Source organism: Oryza sativa, chromosome 3 (assembly GCF_034140825.1).
Source record: "Oryza sativa Japonica Group chromosome 3, ASM3414082v1".
Lineage (NCBI taxonomy): Eukaryota > Viridiplantae > Streptophyta > Magnoliopsida > Poales > Poaceae > Oryza > Oryza sativa.
In genome coordinates this window covers 20,462,609-20,471,451 of record NC_089037.1, presented here as the reverse complement: position 1 = coordinate 20,471,451, position 8,843 = coordinate 20,462,609, and positions in this window count along the sequence as shown.

Genomic DNA, 8,843 nt, shown 5'->3' with positions numbered 1-8,843 from the left:
CCGCCGACATGTGGGCCGTACATGTCGGGTTCATCCCCTACCTCTAGCTGCCGGCCAAGCCCGAGCACCGCCACCTCCCCGACGATTCCGCCGCACCCGTTCGCCCCTCGTGTCCGATTAGTTGAGGAGAAATCATCCCCTTATCCCCATCTATCTTTTCCCCAAGAACTGGAGCCGATTTCCCAGTAGTTTATCTTAATCAAACCCGGGTTCGAGTTTATCTCTCCAAATCAAACCCTAGGTTTTCCCGGCGCCAAATCCTCTCGTTTTGACCTTAGCTAAACTATATAATAATAATAAGATTAAAATAGCCTTCACCTATTGCAACGCACGGACATTTTTTCTAGTTAATTAAAATTCGAAAAAAAAAATTGGCAAACATTAAAATGCGTACAAGAAAAATTTGAAAGTGGCCCGGAGTATTTTTCTTAAATTCTCCTTCGTCTAAAAGGAGCTTAAATTATCATAGCACCGGAAATATTTATTAAGCAACAAAAACAATTCTCACAGTTTATTAAAAACAAAAACTAAAAATTAATCCTCCTTTTCCTTTGGGCCAAGTCAGGCCCAAGGTCCCCCTCCTCTCCCTCGGCTTCCTTCCTCCTTTTCCTCCAGGCCGGTACACACCCTCCTCTTCTCCTCCCGGCCTGCCCCGGCGCAAGTCTCCCCTCCCGCTCCCACCTGGGCCGCCTCCCGGTCCAAGCCGCGCCGCCTAGGCCACCTCCTGCCCAGCCCTAGCCCGCCGCACGTGCGCCCACGCGCCTTCCGCATGGGCCCCACCTATCGGGTCGTCTTCGACCTCCAGCCACCGGCCTCCTCTCCTCTCTCTCCCATGAACCCTAGTTCCTTCCTTCCTCAAATCCGTGCGATTCAAATGACTAATTACAAAATTAATTGGGGAGGGGGGAATTAATCCCCTTTCCTTCCTCTTCAATTCCCCCAAATTTCCCCCCTTGAATGGCGCCCTCAATCACCCGGAATGGCCGCGCCATTTCCAGCCACCTTTCATGGCCGCCGGCCGCCATTCTTGGTGCCGCCCTCGCCTTTCCCGTGGCGGGCTCCCTCCCCTCCACTATAAAATGAAAACCCCTCCTTCCATTCTCTCGTTTTTGCCTCCTCCCGAACTTCCCCATGGCCACACCACCTCTCCCCGCCTCCTCCTCTTTCCCCGGCGCCGGCCGCCTCCAGCCACCCCTCCCGCCGAGGCTGAGTACCGGCCGACGTCGCCCTCCACCCCAGCCACTCCTCGATTTTGTCCGATAGTCGTCGGAACGCTGCCACCGTGCCGCCCTGTCCATCCTCCTCATTGGAGCTCCTTGGGCCGCCCCTTCCTCCTCGCTCGTGCGTCGGTTAGCCGAACCACCACGCATCGCAGCGGCAAGGTCTTCCTCGGCCTTGCCTCCCCTCCGCCCGATCCGTCGGTGTTCATCGTCGTGCCTTTCGTTGTCATCTCCTCGTCGTTCCCGGCCATCGTCCTCCTCGTCGTGGTGTTCGTCCCTCCGTCAAGACACGCCCGTTCGCCGTCCACGTATCGTCAAGTGTGCCGCTGTCCCATCGCCGTCTTTGTTCTCAGCTCCGCGTCATCAAAAGTTGCGCCGGCCTCATCTTGCCTTCGTCCTATGGTCGCCGCCGAAGTGTCGTTCGTTCGTCACCACCGGTCTATCCCAAGCCATCTCCGCCTTGTCCGTTCGTTGTCGTCATTATGCACCTTGTCCTGTTGTGGTGAGGACCCCTCCCCTCGCTGCCCCCTCCTCATCCTCTCGGTGTTGCCACCGTGCACGTCGTGCACTTGTCAGTCTCAGTACCCGTGTACCGGTGTCGGCAATTGTTCGCCCGGCCTTTAGGTTGACGTGTGGGGTCGACATGTCAGCTGTGCAACTTTCTTTTCTTTTCCAGGCTGGCGCTTTACACATGTTTTATAGTTGCAAAATTAATTACAATAATCCATAAACCTCTATATAACAACATTAAACTTCGGATGACTATATCTTGGTCATGCGAACTCTGAATCGACCCATTCAAATCTCTTAATTTTTGTTATGATTTAAAGAACCCTGTGCTTTTCTTTTTATGTATTGTTATTGCTTCTTTATAAGGTTTTAGCTTTGCTTGTGTGCTTCGTGTAGCTCTTGTCTTTCTGGAGGTTCCCGAAGCGTGGTTCGCGGTCGTCACCGAAGGTTCGGAAGACCGTTCTCTTTGAGCAAGGCAAGTCGTATCATCCTTGAGCATATTTAATCCCAGTTTATAAAAATATTTTATTTTAAATTATTAAATTACCGCTTTATTTAAAGTCTTGTGTTATCACTGTTTTATTTTGCATTTCCTATTATTTAGCAATATAGGCCAAGATTGGCATTAATTGACAAATTTTTGCCGTTTGTATCGTGGAGAGATTTTTCGAAACGAACGCACCCAATCCACTCCAATATGTCCAAAACTCATGTTTTGGTGTTTTATGAACTTTTTCATTCCGGTGAAAAAACCTTGCACTCACATGTGCCAATATCGGCATTAAATGATAAAAGCTCGTCGTGTGAGTCACGGAGAAATTTTTTTGAAACGAACGCACCCAATCTAGTCCAATAATTTCAAAACTTATGTTTTGGTGCTTTCCAAAACCCACGTGTGCCAACAACATAAAAATTTGTGAAACATAAAAAGAACAAAAATATAGGTTAGATTTTTATATGCTAGGTAAGACTAATATTTTATATGTTGAAATGATGAATAGTTGCTCTGTTTTATATCTCTTATGTGTTACTTCATAGTTAAGAACTCTCTCAAGTTTTAAGTCGGAAGGCCAAATATTATTCGGGAACCTGAGAGTTGTGAGTAGAACATTGCATGATCTAAGTCTAGGTTGTTGCGAGATATCATATGTTAAAGTAGAGTAGCATGTTATCCACGGGGATTGGGTGTATGGGTAAGCCATCGTGCTAACTCACTTAACTCGAGAGAGAGAGTACTCATGCTATGCACTTTGTGTCTTTAAGATATATGGCATATTAGCAACTCTTGATCAACAACTAAGCTTTGCCTTTGCATGTCCTTTACTCAGGACGATAAAAGGTTTAATCTTGGGGGGGTTTGTTGACGGTCGTTATAGACCAATTTCGACCATCAATACTTCCAGAAATAATGGACAACTAACAATGGTTGCATGTATATTTATTTAGAAATAATCTAGTTCCACTTGTACTTGGCAAAGTATTTGCATACAGGGGATCAATTTATAAATGGAGGAGAAATGATGGAAAATCACCGTTCAACCAAACAGAGCCCGACATGTGGCCGACATGAGAATGGATGGGCCCACAAACCTATTGAATCACCTACAATTGAGCCCAACCATCATGCCACTGGGCTGAGGTTCCATCAGAAGACGTCCAAGAGGAAGCACTGGGCCAGGGAAGCCTGCTAGGGGTCGGCCGACCCCTGGGTTCGGCCAACCCCAGGCTTGGCTCCGCTGTGCTAGGCCCAAGCCAATGACGGTTACTACTGACCTTCCAATGACAGTTTTACCGGTTTTGGCGCCTCCAATTGTCATACTTCAACTATAAAAGGACCTCCTGTCTTCATTTCAACACACCCTAAGAAGGAATCAAGTGAAGAAACTCTCTTAGTTTACATATTTTGCTCTAGTGCTAGTCTCTACTATTATAAAAATTGAAGATGTTTCCGCGGTTCGTCATCCGATGTTTCCACGGTCCGTTATTCGTGTTTGAGTCGGTTATAAAAATTGATGATGTTTCCGTGGTTCGTAATCCGTGTTTGAGTCGGTTTTAATTGTATGTTTCGGTTTTAATCTATATCTCTTCTCTACTATTATAAAAATTGAAGATGTTTTTGTTGGTATTTTGGTACGCCATCCGTGTATGAGTCGGTTTTTAGGTTCGTTTGCTTTTAAGATCCGGATTTGAGTTGGTTTTGAAGATCGTTTGCTTTTGGCAATACATAAGGAATCATAAAAGAAATCTGTTTAAAAAAACTCGCATGCTAACTTGAGACGGTCGGACTCCTAACAACAGCTCATGATTTTCTATATATATATATATATATATATATATATATATATATATATATATATATATATATATATATATATATATATATATATATATATATATATATATATATATATATATATATATATATATATATATCCAAGCGAACTCCCACAGTGAATTTTATCTTAACTAAACCATATAACAATAATAAGATTAAAATAAACTTCACCCGTTGCAACGCATAGGCATTTTTTTCTAGTAGAGTTAGAATTAGAATAGTCTTCTTGAGTTCTTCAAGTCTTCCGGAGAATTTGAGTATGGTTCTAGAAGTTCTTCCCTCTCTTGTAAGACTTTATCCATTAATAAAATATTCTTCTTTATGTAGTTTGGTCCTTTACTATGTTTGCATAATTATTCAAGTACCAACTTTAGTTTATTCTTGACTCTCATTAATTATGTGGATAACTTGCCAGAGATATGGAATGGTATTGGCTTAGTGTTCATTTATATGGTTGCTCTATGTCATCTGCAGAGATGTAGAGTAATATTTAGTAATGTAAGCGTGGTGCTTAGATTATTAGATATCATTAAGTGGTGCTATATGCCACGGATCTATAGAGATAGGCCGCTGATGGTGACAGCTTAGTACGGGTATTCCTTCACGTGCGTATATAGAGTTAAGAAAGGTTCCTAGTGCGGGTACTCCTCTGTATCTATAACCGATTGGATAGCCATGACAGATTGTCGTAAGAAACTCGGCAATATGGGGTTGTTTCTCGATATACCAGGAATGCATAGTTTGGGGGTATTAGCCACATAGTTGTACATTAGCAAGTGTACATTAGCCACATAGAAGTATAGAAATGATGCTTTTCTTATTCTTCTCTACTTTACCTAGACTTAATTTAGTGAGAGTATTGTAAACTATTCCTTTTATGTGTCAAATCTATCATTATCCTCAATTGATTAACCCCTGCATTAGACTTAGGCATATAAGTGTGATATGAATTTATAACATAGTACTCTCTTACCATATCTTCCCTTGGGATTAAATAAAGATGATACCTTGGAAATACTTCCGGGTAAAATGCTACAGCGGTATATCCGTGCACTTGCGGATTTATATATGTAACCCATAAGAATATCGTTTAATATTTCTGGCAACATTGTTTGGGATTAAGTTCCTACTAATATCGTTAAGAAATATCAACAATAATAAACAACGTAATGAGCTTAGGTCATCCCATACTAGCACATGTGGTTGCACGGTATATAATAGTTGGTGACATAAAGTTGGTCCTTAGTCGACTCAGGCAAACACTCCACCTATCGGTATACAACTACCACTATATGTATACCACTTGCCGCCCAAGTCTTAAAACATATTTTTCATCATATTAGTTCAGAAATAACCAAAGTATACATCTTTGTCCAGAAGTTACAAAATCCCCAAAATGTTGAGTATAAATGATCCATTATGTTTCAGGTATAGTTTCTAAGCATGGCTAAGCATATGGCAAATTTATAAGCATGTATAATACCCGTTTGAGCACTTGACGACTACTCTAAACCATCCTAAGGTTACAATTAGTGGTGAATACAAGTTTCAAGGAGGATTATGCAGCAAATAGGTCATAGCTAACATCTACCACATTTCAAATAATGTTTTAGCAAATACGCGTGCAATTTTGTAAAGAAAACATTTCATTTCCCCGAAGCATAGGTTTCAATATGTTCAAAGGATGAGGGGAGCACTTGCCTTTCTCCGATTCAACCTGATCAGCAACTAAAACCACTCCTTCACCGTTGTCGTGCTTGTTATCTATACAATTATAACGTGTATGCATGTAAATACAGAAATATGCGAAAAATCCAAAATGCTATAGATTATGTATATAGAATAGGTAAAGAATTGAGACTCAGTTATTACGTTTATGTATCAGAAAAACGGCTTGTAGTCCTAGTTCGGTAAGATTGTAAAGTAGTTCTAGGAGATTTAAACCATATTGGGTTAAATCTCTATCTTGTTAACCTGTCTCCTCCGTCTATATAATGAGGACAGGATGTTCCTTGAGGGCATAACCACAACCTAGATCGTCAGATCAATACAACAACCGACGGATACAATACCTAAACAGGAGTAGGGTATTACTTCTCATCGAGAAGGCCTGAACCTGTATAAACCCTCATCTCATCACCCATCCACTTTAGATACTTTGCGGAACCCCCTTTTCGTATTGTTGAATTCTAGTTTCGACACTTTATTTCTCCTTAGCTTGCAGAGGTGGGATTAAACTTCCAACAACTACTTGCTCGCTGCTACTGCTGCTGCTCGGCAGTCGGCACTGCTGCTTCGCTGCACTATTACTGCTGCTGGTCGCCAGGCTAGGACCAAGGACAGTTGAGCTGCTGTTGCATGCATGGTAGCTAGCTTGCTTACTTGGCCCAAGTAACGAAGTGGCCCATCCCTCTCTTATGTCATCTCTTTTTCTTGTTTTTCTTCTTTATCGATTATTATTCCAGGGTGTCACAGAGGTGTACTGCCTTCTCCTGCTATCATCGGCTTTAGGGAATTCAGACTTCAGTACGGGTCCTTGCCGAGTCATACTAAAAGATTCCAAATAGAGTTTTTGATAATCTTGAATAGCTTCACTCAATTTGGCCTTTTGATCATCAAATAACTTATCTACTACTCCGACATGGTGAAAATACTCATCACACCGGACGTGCCAACAATGTGTTGGTGCAAAATTTAACACCTCCGCACGAAGGCTTGGAAGATTTGCTTCACTTTCCTTTTAGGTCCTAAAATTTGGGTTCAGGACATGCCAGCTGATTTGATCCTGCAATTAACAAGCATGGGCGGATCCAGGAATAAAAAATTAGAGGGGCTCAGTTACACAATTTCTTCAATCTCCAGCCATTTAGGGACCTTTAGTTTATCATTCATGGTGAAAAAATCGAAGGGGTGCTTCGGGGGTATCCATAGGTCTTGTGGGTATAGGGGGGACTTGAGTCCCCACTTCACCCACGTTGGATCCGCCCCTGTTAACAAGATAAACAATAGAAAAGGTCCCGATCGGCCAATGGCCGATGTTGTATCGTATCAGCCGATGTTGGATCGAATCGGCTATAAGTCGTATAAAATAACGATCATAAAACTAGATTTAGATTGAACATAAATGCAAATAATTATTCTTTGGTAAAACCAATCCTATAGGTCAAACCCAATGCAGCATAAGATTGATGAAATCAAAGTTGAATATTATACAATTATATGATCTAAATAACTAGTCAATGAACATGAGAAGTATGAACAAGACCTAAAGCAATCATGATCGGCTTAAAAATGAATAGCATTATAATAACTAATTCAATCTTTCTCTTTAATATAAGCAACGATGATAGATCGGACTTAACCGGACAAACAATATTAATTGCTAGTGACAAAAATCATACAAATTGATAATTATATATATTCATACAATAGCCGATGAAATTACTTAGGTTATAGATAGATAATATATCGGCCAGTCTTATGTAAATATATCATACATAGTTAAATCTATTAGAACAAACCAAAATTGGACTTAACTAAGATAGTGCAAAACTGATAGTATGCTTAATAGATTTATAAGTGTGATACAATTGCATAAGACGATACATATAACAGATAAGGTAAAGAAAGAACACACAAACTTAAATCTAAAATAGCTATATTAGGTAAGATCGGCTGAAACCCCAATTCAACACCTATCGGCAATTATAAAGCAAGTTAGTTCTTACAACTTTGACTATAATTTAGTAGATCAAACCTATAATTTAGTATATCAAACCTAACTGATGCAACATCAAGTAATAATAAAAATTGATAGGTCTAGACAAGCAAACAATTGATATTCATGGTGGTAGATACATTAACTAATCTAAAGCAACACTATAGTTTAGTCAAATATCACCATAGCCAAATTTGGATCGATCGATAGAAGTTAAATAATATTGTCAACTTAGATTAGCAAATGTATATGATAAATAATGCTTATATCTACTGGATTAGAGTTTGAGATCCATCCGATGGAAGCACTAGCCCCGACGATACAAACAAAATTGACGGAACTTACCTCGTTGCTAGACATCAAACTCAAACGATGCAGCCCAACTCGAAATAAGAACTCGTCAAGATAAAAACTAGGTGGCAATGTGCCAAAAAATATATTATTGAACTGTTGTTATTACAAAAGACCCTGGGTATATATATTTATACCCATGAGCAAATACTAATACTTATCGAACACAACGCAAACTTTTCTAAAGATAAAAGTAAAAAATTACAAGCCCAATACTGGTATCTAAAACACACTTTCCTAAAATATAGAAGGAAGAAACAACTAAGTCTGCTAATTGATAGATAAATCACCATGTCAGATTTCTCCGAACTTATTCTCTTCTGGATGATATTTCCTTAATTGACCAATTTTCTTATCCTGACAAGAACTCGACTTCCAGCTACTGACAACTTCCATCGGCAACTTTTATAACTTCCAAAGCCGATATCAATCGCAGCCGATTCCACTTGCTTGGGCCTTTAGCCGATGTAATCTATATTTCTTGGCAACCGAAATCATGCCATTATTTCCGTTTTTACTTTCTCCTTGACTGACAGTATATGCCAAATTTTGCCGAACGTCAGCACGTCCTCCTCCTCACCATCCTTCGTGCTCATCAGCGTGTCGATCTTGTTGGTGTCCTCCTTCTGCCAAATCAAGCACCCGTCGTCATCGTCCTCGATGCCATAGTAGGCGATCTTGCTAGAGTAGTCCTGGTCGGAAGCCATAG